Source organism: Leptinotarsa decemlineata, unplaced genomic scaffold (genome assembly GCF_025532065.1).
Source record: "Leptinotarsa decemlineata unplaced genomic scaffold, Ldec_3_MD MMD2_tig00000505_RagTag_RagTag, whole genome shotgun sequence".
Lineage (NCBI taxonomy): Eukaryota > Metazoa > Arthropoda > Insecta > Coleoptera > Chrysomelidae > Leptinotarsa > Leptinotarsa decemlineata.
The window spans coordinates 12680608-12699044 of NW_027412549.1; the positions used below are offsets into that span (position 1 = coordinate 12680608).

General features: G+C 33.5%; 1 long non-coding RNA gene and 2 other non-coding genes across 3 annotated transcripts in view; 1 reads left to right on the forward strand and 2 right to left on the reverse strand.

The window, feature by feature from the left end:
- Nucleotides 1-480: 480 nt before the first annotated feature.
- LOC111504880 (U1 spliceosomal RNA) lies at nucleotides 481-644 on the reverse strand. Its single transcript, XR_002722055.2, has one exon. It is a non-coding gene; the product is annotated as a U1 spliceosomal RNA (small nuclear RNA).
- Nucleotides 645-2114: 1470 nt separating this feature from the next.
- The window catches only part of LOC141481788 (uncharacterized), a 21910-nt gene continuing 5587 nt past the window's right edge, over nucleotides 2115-18437 (reverse strand). Inside the window, exons 2-5 of the long non-coding RNA XR_012465179.1 lie at nucleotides 9915-9966; nucleotides 2854-2910; nucleotides 2660-2788; nucleotides 2115-2231 (exon numbers count right to left, since the gene is read on the reverse strand). This is a non-coding gene — a long non-coding RNA (uncharacterized lncRNA). The remainder of the gene's footprint in view (nucleotides 2232-2659; nucleotides 2789-2853; nucleotides 2911-9914; nucleotides 9967-18437) is intronic.
- On the forward strand, nucleotides 14806-14969 carry LOC111504882 (U1 spliceosomal RNA). The gene has a single exon (XR_002722056.2). It is a non-coding gene; the product is annotated as a U1 spliceosomal RNA (small nuclear RNA).

Below are 18437 nucleotides of genomic sequence, written 5' to 3' on the forward strand. Positions count from 1 at the left end.
TGCAGAGATGGGCAAGCTATCTCCGTTTCTTAAATCGTCATTTGAAGTTTATGTAGCAGCATGTGGCTGCCAAAGGCATCACTTCAAATAGAGATAATTGATTTGCAAGAAGATGTGTTTTTGTAAATATATAAAATGGTATCCACTGAAGAATTTTGGACAAAACATGTTCCAAGAAAATATGAAAATTGCAAGAAACTAAGCTATAAATTTGACCACTATGTTCGACTCGATATATGATTTTTTTGAGAAACAAATAACATTCGAGATTAACTGACGCCCACCTAGAAGACACACTTCAAATTTGCTGTTCCTATCAAGAACCAAACTATAAAATACTGTCTCAAGACCGACCGAATTCCAAAAAAGATCCTTCCCGGTCTCTTTCATTATTGATTATGTTCTCTGTTTCATTAGAAATCATTTGTTACTACGAACTAGATAGTACTAATCTAAGAATTGTGTTTAATTTAGCCTAACACCGGGACAGCGCGTACGCAGTCCCGACTACCAAAAATTACGCGCCCGAGTTATCCGCATTAGGGATAATCGCAGGGGTCAGCCCAACCGAAGTGCAATGGAAGGGCCTCGTCCTGGGGGAACCGCCTTTATGATCACGGTTGACCCCTACGCCAGGTAAGTATGCTTTCAAGTTGTCAGTTTTGATCATTTGAGAACTAGTTCTGAATCAATGGAAGTGAGTTGCTACCTACGCCATCTACTAGTTCTTTTAGAAGTATGAAAATCGAGTCATTCTACATGAAATGGAAGCGAAGTGACGTACAGCTGGTTCTCTTGTCACGGTATCTAGTAGCAGGGTAGTGCGCTCATATGATTACATATTCCAGTTTCAAAGTTAGTTTGGTGTGAAGATTGAATGTTTTTCAAGAACTTATTAATTCCTACCCAAAAATAAATTTCCAATTGATGTTTGGCAATATTCTACATACAAAAGTGTTTTGTGGTGAAAACCGTCTTTATCCATGAAATAAAAAAATCACAAACTACAAGAGAGGCCAATCCAAGTCTTTCAATCCTTGGAGTTTCATCAAACATCCAGAATTGTTGTTTTCAACCAATCAATCAAATTGAAAATCAAATTGAAACAATCACATCCATTAGTTATTTCAATTCAAAGAAGAATTGAATTCAAGTAATATTTTGTCTAATTGATAGCGAGAATGATTTAGAGTAATTCGAATATTCTATTGAACAAACAAAATTTAAAGATGGGTGAAATAGTGGATCTGATTGAAATAATCAAATGTATTTTCTATGTGAGTAAAAGTTATGTTGAAGAAACATATATATCTGCAGGATGATGGAGAACTTTGCTTGTTTTGATAATGGGAAAATTTCCACTAAAGTAATGATTTTGTTGAACAAATAATGAATAGTAGTTGAACGAACAATGTTTATACCCCATTGTGAGTATCTTGCTGATAGACTAGAGCATTTCGATAGTTCAAAATAAGTTTGACTAATGATGAACCAAATGAAATAAAGTTACAAATCAAAATCCTTCCCTCTTGTGTGAATTTGGTTATTGTATTCAATTAACCAAATATTATACTAATCTGTGTACCAACATCTCGTTGGTAGTAATGGAGTTTCAGATCAGTTCTATTGAAAATTACTTCTCTCTTCTCTAAAACTTCAATATGTTTTTTAAGTTTGTAGATAAAAAGCATTACGTTTAGTTTTAGTATATTGAGAAAAGTACTTTTCGGCAGAATCAGAAATACAGAGTCAGTGATTGAATTTACATGAATCTTCAATCAAAATAGATCTAGTTATTGAATAATTTTGAGAATATATTATAGTTTGTTCAACAACCCGATTTCTCAATACATTAAATACACTTTGTATCATTTTCTCAACTGGATTATTGATCTACTTACGTATCACGATTTTTTAATCAGCTGCTGATGGGAGTCTTGCGGATAATATTTCATACTCAATACTGATTATGTAAATGCCATGGAAAATTGTTCAACGTGAGAATGAGCAAAATATAAATAAAAATCGAGAAATTTTAGTAACAAATTTATTCAAACAATTAATAAATTATAATAGACTTCTACAAATATTTAAATGAAAATATAAAATTTTCACAAATGGTTAATTCTAATCTGAAACATGGACATATTATATTATTTATTATTATAATTGGTGATATCTACTAAAAAACAATTAGAGTTGATTTCGAAACCTTTCACTAAAGTAATGTTCTGAAATGAAAGAGAACAGAGATTAGTGATTGTCTACATTTTGGCAATAATACTATTGGATCAATTTCTACCATATAGAAATATAAAAATATATATTTTTTTTGTACAAATCCAATTTTACAAACGGAGATACCGTTATTTTTTGATAATAGGAAAAAAACAATGACGTACTTCATCACAGAAAAAATTGATTAGAAATATGACTGTGATGACTAAATTTACCTAGCTCTCCAATCATAACTTTCAGGCTTTCAAATCTACTAAATTTGAGAAGTGTAGCATTCAATTACTCAGGTACAGACCTGAATAATAATAAGTATCTACAGCAAATCGCAAATATATATATACAGTTATTTGAGAAAACTGAATATGTTTTCAATTGTAATGGTATACATATTTATTATTAAAGTTATGAATGAAAGACATACCTCTGTTATATATGATTCTTAATTTATTCCATCAATTGCTTCCTTGATTGAATATTTTTCTTTTGCCAATTGGGAGAATCATTTCTTCGTCAGTGAGCCTTTTAGCTATGTCTAAGGTTACATCATTTTCTGTTTGAAAAGTATGTGTTTTAAGTATATTAGTAGGAGATAAATGATATATGTATTTTTTTTACCTTTAAAAATGCCAATCAGATCATTTGATCCCAAGTTATTAAGAAATTCCTCCATGTCTAAAAATAAAAGAGATGATATTGCATGTTTTGAGTTCGTGCAGTTTTGATGGATGTCATCATTTCTGTAAATATGTTACAAATAACTTTCCTTTTTCGGTATTACTGATTTTAATAAATACACACGTCGTTTGGAATGAATGATATTTAATCAAAGTGATGAAATGAATTAGACTAAATAAATTTCTTTGAAGTAACAAATCTTTTTTTTTTTCGTTGAAACCGGTGACATTGCAACTGAAGCCAATCTTTTATTAACTGGTAAACTGTTCCGCAAACCGTATTTTTTCGTGTTAGAATTGGTTGGACCATTCGCAATAATTTATTGAAAGTGTCTTCGTCTACTCGAAAATAATTTTTATAACCATTCACTTCCTTCGTATCACTTATTTCCTTCAGTAACACTAAATGTGAATCATTTTCGCGGTTATTAACCATTCCTTCATCCAGTAACGACGTTTAACAGAACGGTTCATACTTAATGCAATAATTTTAGCTAGACATGCTTTTTTCTTAAAATTCATAATCGATAAAAACACGGTGTATGTGATTTCTAAGCCACTAGAAACATAATATTGATGAAAAAAAAAACAATATCAGTATTAATGAACATGTAAGGTGCGAAAAATAATGACATAGTTACAATTTGAGAAGATGAATAACAAAATTATAATATAATAAAATAAAATATAAAAACAGAAAATTAAATATTCTCCATAAAATACGGAGATGCAGTGTCAACAATATATTCTAGGGAATCAAAATTAATATCACACAAATTTGAAATTAAATTAAAATGATTGCAAATGCTAAAGATAGGTGACTTAATGTACAAACCCAACCGTGTTAGGAATCACACGTTAAATGGTAAGACCTCGTTAGTCCTTAGCTCGCACAAGTTTCTCAACTTCTGAGAGTTGTTGTCGTATGGGGGCGTCAGCCGATTAACGGAAAAACAGATTTTTTAGATTTTAAATTGGTTCTATACAGTCGGCTGCAAAAAGTTTTTGTACTTCTGGTTCTAAAATGAGGCACGTAGAAATTTATAAGTGATAACACCTCCATAGCATCCATATTTTTGTGCAGTAATTTATACAAACAAATTATTCCAGCAAGTTTTCTGCGTAATTCAAGACTTTCAATATTGAATGTTTAGTAAGAGATTCATATGGAATACCTCTATCAGGATACACACCATAAGATTTGAAGTGAATAAACTTCGAAAACGACGTTGAGCTTTTTCAATTAATGTATTATAGCAATTGTAGAATGGAGACCATAGAACAGAGCCATATTCTAATTTTGACTTTACGTAGGCTACATAAAGAGTAAATAGAGCAGATATGTTTGAAAAAGATCTACAATTGCGCACTATAAAGCCATAAACTCTCATTGCTTCACTTACTTTCGATCTAATGTGGTTGGAAAATGACAAATTTTGATCAAAATATACACTAAAATCTTCAATTGAGTTAATGGTATCTACTCGTAATTGTACTCGATGACTGACATGTTCTTACCTACTATAAGTCACTATTATACATTTGGATGCATTGAGATATAGTTTGTTAACTTCACTGAGGTAGGTACTCCAGATGAAGGGTTGTAATAAAAAGAATCATAGCTGTTACAAGATACAAACTGTTCGCGTTGAAGTAAGTAGGATATAATGAAAAGTACTGCTGTAAACCAAATTGGTGGAGTTTTTATAAAAGAGTCATGTGATCAAGTCGATCAAATGTGTTAGCAAAATCAGTATATATCACATCAACTGGACCACACCACGATTATCTGAGACAACACTTGGGTCAATACAATTAAATTTGTCATGGTGGATCTGTTTGACATAAATCCATGTTGCGAATATATGATATTACGAACTGAAGAATGTATAGTTTCATCACGTATATATGCGTATTTTAGAGGTCTATTCAAATATGTAAAAAAATTGAATATAGCTTCTTTAGTTCTGAAGATATACAGGAAAAACCAAAAAATCCCAAATTTTTTTTTTGCCTATATCTTGTGTTTTTATTCAACGCAGTCAATCAATTTGCAGCTTCTTCGAAAGCTTCTGGTAATTCCTCTTCCATATTCTCTGTTTCACTTTGTATTTCATCTTTCCTCGAATTTTTATTCGGTACTTTGATGAGCTGTTGCCAATGATAGGAAGCGTTGTTAAGAACTAATACACTATTCGCATCCAAATTTGGGATCAATGTGTTTTCAAACTATTCCTCGAAAATATTAGCTTCCATGTTCTTATGATAGTCAACATTGTAGTCCTCAAGTTTTTTTCCACATAATTTCAAAGAATTCGGAACTCATCCTTTACTTCCTCCGCAATGCACAATTATTAGTCGCGATCCTTTGTTTGCAGGCATGTTAGGTGTACACATTCTCGAACCATCAGTCTACACTTTCGTAACTGTGTCGTGAGTGTCATACCAAGTTTGCCGTTGTTCTTGTCTATATTTAGTTATTTATTTTAAGTATTTGTTGCGCAATTCCACTATTCTTCTGCTTTCCATAACTGCTTGAAGTTTGTTTATTACTTTGAATTGAAATCCTAGTTTCTTTATCCAATTCTAAAGAGTTTTGTCACAGCAGCTCACATTACGGCAGTTGTAGGAATCTCATTGCTTTTGTAGCAGTCGTACCTATATTATTTATTTTAATGATTTTATTAGATGAACATCTGAAGGTTTTGGTAATTCCGTATCACATCGCATTTTTCGTTCATAAGGTTTGTTTTTGACTATTTTACGTACAGTTGAGAAAGGATTTCGGTTAAATCTGATGTTGCTTGTAATAGTTTGTTTCCCTCGAAACCAAGTTCGAGATGTAGATTCTTATATACATTGAAACATACTTTCTGTTTTTCAATATTCAAATGCATCCGAATCTTATTCACTGGTATCTCTTTTTCGCATTGTCCGCCATCGCTATTGGAATCACTACACAGGAAAAAGTCTGCGTTGTTATCACACTCGTTATTACTATTAGTACTTATCCAAGGACGCCACATTTTAAAAAGATAACAAAAATTTAAAGTAATTATAACATTGACAACACGAAGTATATAAACACCCTCGCATTCTATTCGTCACTGTAATATCACTTCAAATTTAATTTTATTACTCTTCAGCCAATCATAAAACTCGGTTAGTAAAAATTATCCATTACGAACCGCCAGTTCTTCAGTCCACGTGGATTATATCGCAGCGACATCATTTCTTTGTATTGGTTTTTTTAGCCTTTGAGTTCGCTGATAGCTTTAACTATTCACAATACCGGTTACTTAGGCTATATATACCTATATTATAGATGACAATTTCGAGAAGTTTAGCAAAGTTCGATAGGATTGAGATATGACAATAACTCCGAATATCATAAGGATCTCCAGAATTAAAAATGGGATACACTCGTGATCTCTTCCATAATTCAGGAAAATTATTATTTTTAACTGCAAGATTGAAAAGTAAAGGATAGACCAATACACCTATGTAACCTTTTATCAAAAAGGATGGTATCTTATCAGGACCAGAAGTGAACTTATTTTTTAATTTACGTGCTGCAATCAAGATTTCCTGTTCGTTGATGTTTTCAAAGTTTATAATAATATTATAAAAAACAATTTGAATTTGATAAGCATGGATGCAAAGTATTTTCATCAACTGCAGAGTGTGAATATGTAATGTGAAAAAAATTTGCAAAACTATTTACAATTAAGGAATGAAATCATCATATTTCATCCTACCTGGAATACAGGAGGTTCTATTCTTGGAATGTAGGTACGTATGACCCAATGATTGAGGATTAGATACTATAGATTCTTGTATATAATTCAAATAAATATCATATGCAGCTTTGATTTAGTTTCTGATGACAAGTCTAAGGCTCTTGAATTCATAATTGTACTGCATATATCAATTTTCTTGTACTTCTCGCGTAGTTTAGCTTTCTTTTTGGTATTGCAAATAATCTCGGTTGTATACCATTTGGGATATTTATGTTTGAAAATAGGAACATGTGAATCAATAATATTATATAAGACATCACAAAAATTACTAACAGCAAAAATCACATCATCACAGTTCCGAAGGAAAGACCAATTCGTGGAAAGTAGCAGGATAATTGTCTCGTTTGAAATTAAATATTTTTTTATCATTTGAGTTTAAACTGGTTGATGAGGTAATCTTCAGGAACCATTGGAGATCTGTCTCTTCTCACCACCCATTTCATATTGGAAATGATTAGGTCCAAGAGCCTATTCGAGTCATTCAAGATATTATTCCATTGGTTCATATTCAAGAAATTAATCATATTATAAAGAGTGTGGGACTAGTTACCAAGAGCGGAGACACATACAAAATTAGGAGCATTGACGTCACCAATTAAAGCTACATTTTTGGTTTGCAAAATTTCTAGTTGTTCTAATGTTTCGCAAAATAGTTCGTAAGTCTCAGTGCTTACAGATGATGGAATATAAATAACACACACATAAAATGAAGCTTGCTTTGAAAAGCATTTTCATATAAGCAAATCAATAAGGGGAAAATTATTATCAAAGATAGCAGGAGCACCTTTTTTTGCCTTACGACAATCTGCGTAAAAAAATCAATGATCGATTCTGTAGTATGACAGCACGATATGCAGTTTCACCAAGATTGGTACATTTTTTGCTGCCATGCAATGTTATAAGACAACTGTCATAGCCAACAAGTTTATTATCGTCTTTGAATTCATTTTTAAAGTAACCACATTTATCCATTTTGGCGGCTCCAAGATAATCAGCACACCACTGGTTTAAAGTTCAATACAAATGCGAAACAAAAATAATGAGAAGAAATGTTGTGTTTTTTTTTATGATAATAACTGGCACCTTATCTACACGATTACAATCAAGTCCAGAATATACTAAAAATGTAGAACTCCTTTTTCTGAACATGGTGATGTTGAATTTGGGATTTTAACACAATTTTAAACCACTCAAACACTTGAAAAACTCTCACATACCAAACACAGGCTTAAATTTATCCTCAATAATCGTTGAGGATTATGTTTTTGTAATGTTCTGCTGGAATGACATTATTACTAAACGTGTAATGGTCCCTATACAATAATGAATGATCATTGCGATTTTTCTGGAAAATAATTTACAAAACCACAATAAGTAAAATAATGAAATAAAGAACACCGCATAGAAATAGAAGGTGGTTGACAATGTCTCGTGGCCCACAAGAAGCCCCGAGTCTGGTTGAGATACGTAGACGACACCTTCATAATATGGAACCATGGGAATGCAGAACTAGACACTTTCCTGAAGCACATCAACAACGTAAGTCCTTCCATAACTTTCACAATGGAGAAGGAAGTCCACAACGAATTGCCTTTCTTAGACATATTGTTGAAGAGGACCGGCACTAAATGGGAAACATCTGTATATCGAAAACCCACTCACACAGGACAGTATCTGAACTTGAAATCCAACCACCATCAATCGACTAAGAGAGGAATCCTCAAGACTCTACTAGACCGTGTTTTCGGGCTCTGTAATACAAAGGAAGGTCTCGAAAAGGAACTAGGCATTATCAAAAATGACCAACGGAATGGTTACTCCAGAGTGATGGTAGAACACGCTTCAGCTAGAAGACAACAAGAACTTCACAAGGAAGAGAAGTCGCCACAACCAGTACTTGTACTTCCCTACATCAGAAGATTATCGAAAAGGATACGAAGGATTGGGTCCAAATATAACATCAGGACCTGCTTCAGATCTGGGAACACTATCCGTAGCAGCCTCACGAAAACCAGGCCACCAAACGCGGACTGCCATTCCAAGAATTGCATTTACTGGATAACCTGCGAGTGCGGAGAATCATACATCGGTGATACTAAGAGGCCATTGAAAGTTCGCATTGCTGAGCACAAGAAACACACACAGCGAGGAGAAACCAGCAAATCCGGAATAGCAGAGCATGTTTGGACTCATCAACATAATATCAAGTGGGTTCAAGCAGAAATCATCCACAAAGAGGAACACTGGTTTAGGATAACATATGGATAACATATACGTAACATATGGAAACCTCGAATCAAGCGAAAAAAGACCAACTCCCGCCAAACTGTCATCTTCCGCTAAAATCAATGAAGCGGTGAGAGGGAAGAGGGGATATGTGAAAGCACTCGAATGACCTATAAATAGTCAGATTTCAGAGGAATAAGTCCAGTTATCACCCGAAGACGATTGTGGATACTAACAATCGAAACGTCGTGACGTAACTTGGTTTGGAATCTTTTAATTTTTATTTTTCAATTTTTGTTAATAATATTTTTTTATTTTCAGATTTTATTAATAATTCAATTTTTAATTTTTTGGGTTGTAGCGTGTATGTTATTTCTTTGTAATTCAGTTTTTTTGTTTAAAAAAATTGTTATTATCGGTTAATCTTTTTTAAATTTTTTTTCAGGGATTTCAAATCAATTTATATCATATTAGACAATGGAAGTCCGAACTGATGAAATACCGCATAGAAATGATTCCATACGGTGAAATGAATAAATCTATTATAACTTCTCATTAATAATGTAATGAATAATAACTCTTGGGAATAAACAGTTTTTTTGAATATTTTCAATTTTTTTTTTCATGTATACACACCTAGGTTTTATTACCTACATACTATAATCAAATGTGGATATGTCACAACAGGTGATTGATTTCATGACACAACAAAAATACGTGAGGAACACTTTACGAAGATGCAAGTTGCATTGTATGCATGCATACCTACCACAAAATTATTGCAGAATAATGGACAGAGGCGTTATATGAATACAAATATTGTTTTTGTCATGTCTGATTTTTCCAACCTAAATGATCGTTTCAAATATTTGATCCTACGCAGTATTTTACTTTAATCTTTTCATTAAGTTCAACCGAAATGAATAATAAACCTGACAGTCTAGTGAACGATATAATAATGAGAATAAGTACTTACCTATGTAGTTGATCTTCTTTGTGATAATCTTGTGGGTAAGTAGGTACTAGTTCTGCAATTGAGCATGAAAGGTATAATCAGTGTTATGAACACCATAAACAAGCACTTACAGGTCTTTAAAAATTCAGATATATGACAGAAAATATATACAGAATGAAAAATATATTCCGCGGTACAATTCATCTAAAAAGGAAAGGTGTTACATTGAAAGTATTTCTTCAAATAAACTCTTTCCAGAAGTGATTAACTGAAAAAAGAAGTATTTTTTTAACCCCCCCCCCCCCCCCCCCGGCATTAAATGGGAGTTTATTTTCCCACATAATTTTCGAATCAATCGAGTTACTACGTTTTATATTGCTATTTTAGATTTTACAGGTTATTCAAGGGAACTTCAGAACACCAGAGTTGATTGATTTTAATTCTCTCCATAGTACAACCAAGGGTGCGAATAGTTTTGAAAATTAAGGATTTCGATGAATTGTTAGCGTACTGGCGACACTGATGGAGCTATTAACCGTTCTGTGATACATTGGATTTTTCATCAAAGACATGAAAGTGGCTGTTGAACACGATAAACAAGTACTAACAGATCTTTTAAAATTCAGATAAATAATGACAGAAAATATATACAGAATGAAAAAACGTAAGATATAAATATATTCTTCGATATATTTTTCGAATCAATCGAGTTACTACGTTTTATATTGATATTTTAGATTTTATTATGAATGTTAGAATTATGTTGTATATTTTTTTATTGAGTGTAGCTAAAAGAACTCTTATATTGGTTGGAAACGCATTCGAGGAAAGCAAGTTATTTAAGAAATCCGTCCGGTACAGTTCGAAGTTGGGACATGTGAATAGGATGTGATTTATAATCGCTGAAGAAAAATTGTCACATGAGCATAATGGATTCACATCAATGCCTATTTTTGCCAGATGTGTGGGGAACTTACTATGGTTCATTTTCATTCGTGTGATGGTAGTGGCGTAAACTCTTGAAAAGTTGAATACTTTTAGGGATAGTGGGGTGGATTGATGAATAATCCTTTTTTGATTTAGAAGAGAATTCTTTCCAGAGTAATGAGAAGTAGTTGAAATCACAAATGTGCGAGAGCAAATGTAAAAATCCTCAGTTCCTTATACTTCAATTTTCGAAAGAAATTATTTGACGTTTTCATCACTCAACTTCATGTTCCTAGTGGCTTCTACTACAAATTTTCCACCTTTCAATAGGTATTGACTCATATGTAAAATTTGTAGTTATCAGTCAGTCTGTTGAAATAGCTTCTTCGAATTAACTAGGACTCGCATGTAATATTAATGGCTGATTCACACACTAATCTTATATTTTTACTTTATCTGTCACTTTTATTTTCAAAAAATTATCACAAAGTAAATCAATAGAAGCGTTCATGTAGATACTACACTCCTCCTTTTATTTTTTCAACTACTTTAACGGAAATCCATTGGTGAGTACTTTTTCTTCAATGATTCCTTAATGTAAAAGAATGCGCATGCGATTAATATTTTTTGTAACATAACCCCGTTCTTTGTTGATGATTTGAGTAACACCGTCAGATAATTGATATATTTTCTCAACTTTCTTCTCTCAAGTCAATATTTTAAAGAAAATGTGTTAAATCAAAACACCTACCCCCATGCGCCACTTTTTCTTCAACGACGGTGTACAAATGATCAAATTTATTATTGAAGTAATATTACTAATTTTAATAAATTGGTGGATGTAGCCGTTACTACGTGGTAGGAAATCATACTTCATTACTAATATTTCTCAATATCACATTGAAATGCTCTGAGAAGATACGTAACAGTTTCAATGGAAAATCTGTTTAAAAATCATGTACATTGAAGTTTCGGTCTCGATTAAATTTGTCTAAATGTCGTATTCTACATTTTTGAGAATGCAGTGCAAAGGTGGTTTAGTGATTTTTCAAATTCATAATTGTACTTCAAACTATTAAAACCATATACTTTGTTGAGTTGTGATAAGTATATGGTTGTTAAGTGTGTTTTTCAGTATAGACCCAATTGAAGGAAGTCTAAAAAAAGTTTTGAAACTTTCTGATACTTTCGTGAATTTTCAACAGAGTTGAATTTCATCAACCATTGAAGTTTTGAAAAACTACTTTTTTCTCGTCAATTTTTTTATATTATGAGTTGTTTTGTAAGTACCGAAAAAATCTCTGGTATTTTTTTTATGTAAGAAAATAAATGGAAGAAATACTTATATGAAAATTTTTTCAGTTTCCAGAAAATGAGTCCATTGAAGTGAATATCAATTTTCCAAAAGTTATTTTGGTTTTTAGATTTCGTCATCGGTTCAAACATTATTTGAGTTTTGGCGAGTAATTTTTTTCGTGGAAACAGATCTGGAAATATAGGATGAAGAAAATAACTGTCTGATTTCTGTTTGATTTCTACTAAGTTTTTTATTTGTTGTAACAAATAAAAAACCTAGACGAAAGTTATTTTCTTTATTGTATATTCAATATGAATTTCTACAAAATAAATATGTATCAATCGAACATGTTAGATCAGGAAATGATTGTTTTCCTAAGTTTCCTAATTCCGGTCAGTTAAATCAGTGATGAAAAGGGGAAACATTTCAGGTCATCGCAGAATGGCCAGTAATTTTTATCATTTGTTTCTTGGGAATGTATACTCTCAAAGTCAAAATTTCGACTTTAATCTCGAAATTTCTACTTTAATCTTAAAATTTCGAATTCAATGTCAAAGTTTCCACTTGAATCTCAGAGCTTCGACTTTAATCACGAAACTTCATCGAAATTTCCACATTAATTTCGCAATTTCGATTTTCAAGTCGAAATTAAACTTTGTGAATACCTGTGCTTTCCATCTCTCCGAAACTATCGATTTTGAAAAATCCTATATATATTATACATTTTAAAAAGAACAGGGAGCCATAATTAATGGGTTCTTTTTTGCAATCTTTGTATGTTCCTACGAAGGCTCGTAGAATTGCGCACTCAAGTCGAAACTCTTCTGTATTTATGTCCTGAGGAGCTTGATTTAGCTTAAATTCTTCAGAGCCCAGTATTACAGCAGGTATTAAAAAGGCATATTTTGCGTTAGATTTTGCAGCTGTTGAAATCGATCACGAATTTCAACTCTGTCTACTGAAGTGAACATTGTTCGCCTCAGTTCTTTCTCGTAGGTTCGATAACCGTCCCCAAAAATATACTTCCTCTTGATTCGTCTTAGGGTTTCGAAAGAAATTCCAAGTTGTTCGCATAAACTTTTAGAATATTGGAGAGCTCCGTTTACAAATTCCTCGCGATTTTCTTGTAATAAGGTCTGTAATAAGGTTCTTAGCACACTGACTGTAAATTCAGTCCCTCGGTTTGCAAATACTTTCGAGTATCATTAACCTCACGCAGTATCGGAAACCAAAATCCCAAGAATCTTTGAAATGAAAATGACTACATAATGACCAATAAACTTTCTGCATCCGTGTGTTCAAACTTTTATTTGGTTCAATTAGTTTTTCCAACGCAGTCAATGTTTCTTTGTAATTATGTCTAATGGAGTTTACAGCATCACCTCTAGCGTTCCAACATATGTCCTGAACTCTTTTCAAACTCTTTCCAGTGGCTGCAAGAAGAACCTCCCACCGGTGCTTCGACGTAGAAAAAAATGAAACAGCGTTTTAGCGTGGCAAAGAAATTGACGGAAATTACTTCAACTACAGCTACGTGTAGGGCAAACTAGGTTTAGGGAATGGTTAAATGAAGAAATAAACTCGGCACAGGAGATGACATTATTTTATCCGCTGTTGCACACCTGTGTGGCATCCAGCCACCATCTTAGCATTATCGTAAGCTTGCTCTCTACAATTCATAATATCGAGCCGGTCACTTTTAGGTTTACTTACTATCATGTAACTAATACCTTCGTAAAATTGCGCGCGCGATTTCGAATATCTAAGTATTTTTTTAATGTTTCCAATTGATAAATTGGCGGTACCTGCCGCCCCCTTTCATATGCCACTTGGGGCCGTGGCCCGCACCACGGATATAAGCACCGATACGTTGATCTAGGCAAGATACATAGAAATACGGTACCTAGTGTAAACACTGAACCCCTCTCCCTATGTGAAATATTTTGACGAAAACATTTGATATACGACTCTCTTGATTCTTTATAGATCCAACGTATTCCATTCACAGAGGCGCTAAGAACACACCGATGTTTTCACTTGGAAACGATTCTTATTCCATCTATTAAGCTGTGTATATAAAGTTGGGCCAATCTCATTTCTCGCTTCGGGAGAAACAAAAACGATTCGGTCATTGATTCAGTAAAAACGCCAGGGTTTCTATGCATCTTTGATATAGGGAATTTTCTGAGTATAAATTATCATTATTTGAAGAAAAACTCTGTTATAATTTTTGTTCCAAACGAATGGAGCTTTCAAAAATGTGTCTCCACCATATTTTTTCTGAAACTTCAGATTTTCAACTGGAACTTCTTTTATATCATATAATATACATATCTAATACGGCAAGTAGTATCAAATATCAATTAATTTTAGTTCGTTCTACTGATACTAGATAGGTACCGTGACAAGCGAACCAGCTGTACCTCACTTCACTTCCCTTTCATGTAGAATGGCCACAAAACAGCCACTGTTTTGTGGAATGGCTCGATGGCTCGATTTTCATACTTCTTAAGAGAACTAGCAGATGGCGTGACAAGCGAACTAGCTTTACTTCAGTTCTCTTCCACTTCATGTCGAATGGTTCGATTTTCATACTTCTTACGAGAACTAGTAGATGGCGCAGTTAGCAACTCACTTTCATTCATTTCGAAGAAGTTCTTAAATGATCAAAACTGACGATTGGAAAGCATACTTACCTGGCGTAGGGGTTAACCGTGATCATGAAGGCGGTTCCCCCAGGACGAGGCCCTTCCATTGCACTACGGTTGGGCTGACCCCTGCGATTATCCCTAATGCGGATAACTCGGGCGCGTAATTTTTGGTAGTCGGGACTGCGTACGCGCTGTCCCGGTATATGATAAACTAAACATAATTCGTATGCAAGATTATCTAACAGAAAGCATATGCAATAATTGACACACCGGTAGGATCTTTTTGGGAATTAACGAATTATGTGTTTAGTTTTCCAGACCCATTTTATTTTTTATTATTTCTATGAGACTTGTTCATCATTTTCATGTAGTAAATGATAGAATATGATTTTTTTTTAAATCTGTATTTGGGTATGGAACATTTTTCTTTGTTATTCTATTTTTATTACCTAGATTTTTGTTCGAACCAATTATTCGACTACGTCTAAAAAAACAGAATGTAGAAAAGTCATATCATGAGCATTGATTTCCCAATAATATAAGTAAAAAATTCATTCCTATACTACTATTCAATTGTCGCCATTATTTTCAAACAGACTAGCAGACTATTTCGTTGGCTGTGGAAAGCTTTCGACCTCTGTCGGTGAGTAGATTAACGATGATTCTTCGATGATTTGAAAATAGGGTTTCTAATTATCTTATTCACCTAAAGGTGGCAGCACGGACATTATATAACCATTGTCTACGGATTTCTTATTTTAGACAATGACAATAATATAGCTTTGTATAATATGAATATCAACAGGATGGGATATTTTTCAGTAATTTGTAATTTCGAAAGTATTAAGAGTCGAAACAGGTGAATTTTTACATCCAACTATCAATTATGTGAACTCTACGACTAAACGTATATAGGATTGTTGTTTCAACTCAGTTTGTCTAATATTTCCAGTACTTTCCGAGATATTTGAAATATAACTTGTGTGCGAATAATTTCTTCATAAAGTAATTTTTAATATTTGTTATCGTTTCGGCAAAACATCAAATTTCTCCCTTAGCTTTATTGGAGCTAGAGCAAAATGATAATGACGTTTTTTATTTTCTAAGAACAAAAAGTAGTATTCAATTTTTTAGATATTTTCAGTAAATAGTTGCAAATAGTTTCCGTTATCGAAATTTTTTAGTACCATTCATTTTCTAAATCTAAACTGAACATTTGTTTTTCATATAGAAGAAAACACCTATGTTTTTTATCGACCTTTTTTTGGGTAATGGTTACCTTCCACAATCTGAAAAAATATAAAAATTATAATGGAGAACTTTATACAAGTGTAGAAGGGCAAACTTTTTAGTTTACCCCGATAAGTTACTGCGTAAAAATCAAAGTATTTTTCACAAAGAAAAATCTTCTATTTATCAGTAACTTGTCGTATTTCACAATTTTGCCTATCAAAAAATATTAAGAAATTATACTTATCTTTTACGTTTCGGAGGCCAAAATCTGCCTCCGTCTTCAGAAATGGATAAAAATTCGAATAAATATGCAGTAACTTATCGGGGTAAACTAAAAAGTTTGCCCTTCTACACTTGTATAAAGTTCTCCATTATAATTTTTATATTTTTTCAGATTGTGGAAGGTAACCATTACCCAAAAAAAAGGTCGATAAAAAACTGATTTTTTCCTCCACAAAAAATGACTTTCGTTGAATACCTATGTTTTTTTATTACAATTACTTACAGGTTTTTATTCAACTTGTATCATTGTCAGTTGGGCCAAACCTTGCATCTGAATTAAAAAAGAAGCTCACAGCCCTGCACTAAAAATAATATGACGTCGTTTAAATCCAAAATGGCGTACCGCCCGAGTTAGCGGTCTAGTTTTTTCTGCACCCCCATGATATGAGTACCTATCAAATGAAAAGGTTTGCTGGAAAATAATACGGAAAGCGAAATGACGTAATTATAAATTCAATGTTGGCGGACTCCCTAAAAAGGTGGACTAAGTTATTTTACTTTCAAACGATTCGCCCAAATTACTTAGTGTAAAAGACAAAGTTCATTTATAAACGACAATTGTATCAATTTTTTAAAGAATTTGACAGATTTTCTAAAATGTGCATTGTAAAAAAAATATCCAATTTAATTGTACCTATTTATGGCTCAGTATTTTGCATATAGTGGCTATCACATAAGAGGTAGATATATGCTATCGCGGACTTTTATTTAGAACTATTCAAGACAAACAATCAGGATAATTACACACGCACCGATTTTGGACGGCCAGTATAAAATCGGCCGATATTTTATTGGTAGCGGGTGCTTGCAAACTCACCGAATTCTTATAGGTCAAACAATCAGTTGCTTTGTTGTCGTAATTAGCACGCACTGCCAAAACGAAGTTAATGCGTAGTAACTACAATTTCACCGTGCATTCGAGACTGGAATGGTCGGTAAAAAACCAGTGAGTATGCAAGAGTGTTTCCAAATGTGGTTCACTATTGGAATTTGGACGACCGGTACAAAGTCGGCCGTCCAAAATTGGTGTGTGTGTGCAACTAGCGTAACGCTAGTTGCACACACACCGATTTTGGACGGCCAGTATATTTTATTGGTAGCGGGTGCTCACCGGATTTTTATCGGTCAAACAATCAGTTGCTTTGTTGTTGTAATTAGCACGCGCTACCAAAACAAAGTTAATGCGTAGTAACTACAATTTCACCGATGATTCGAGACTGGAATGGTCGGTAAAAAACCGGTGAGTATGCAAGAGTGTATTTAGTCATGTACGCTACTACTTCCCGGCGTGTGTGCCAGGTTCCGTTCCCACATGTGGTTCACTATTGGAATTTGGATGACCGGTACAAAGTCGGCCGTCCAAAATCGGTGTGTGTGCAACTAGCGGTACATTATCTGCATGTAACTCCACCGGTATTATAGGCAACGCACGCGAAGAAAGCTTTCAGGGATCAAGAATTTTTCCGTAGAATTCACTACGCACCTGATTTTAAGGCAGAAAACAAATTCGGGGGGGGGTGTTTGGTTTGGTAGAACAGTAGAAAAACATGAAATATAAAAATAACGAAAGAAAGAAAATTGTGTTACATGATCATATATATTTATTAGAAATCCATTACAGAAATATTAACATCTTTTTACAAAATCAAATTTAGTTTTCTAGTTTTCTTTGCAGCAAACAAATCAATTACTTCCTGGGTGTCGATGTCAATTCTACGATGGATTGACATGAACGTCAAACCGTTTAGTCGTTCCTGGCTGGTGGAGTTTCTTAAATAAGTTTTGAGGCGTTTCAGAGAAGAGAAAGTACTTTCAGGGGTACATGTGGAAACATGTAGTGTCGGCAAGATCTTTGAAAGTTTGTACGCACATTGCCGTAAGGTTTTTCCATTGTGTTTCGGGGAAATTTATTTCAATATTCTCTTTCAAGCACTTGGTTCGTTTTGCCAAGGACTTGATAATATTTCTAACGGATTTCATAAGTAGTAGTAGGGATGGTGAGTGTAGTCACACTGCACTAAGGCCACATGTGACCCATTGTACATCCTCCCAAGGAGTTGTCCTCCTATGTCATCGTCGATCCTGTCCTTTCCAGGAAAGTGGACAGGTAACTAGTAGACATCTCCTTTATATCGGCAGGTGTAGACCAAGACT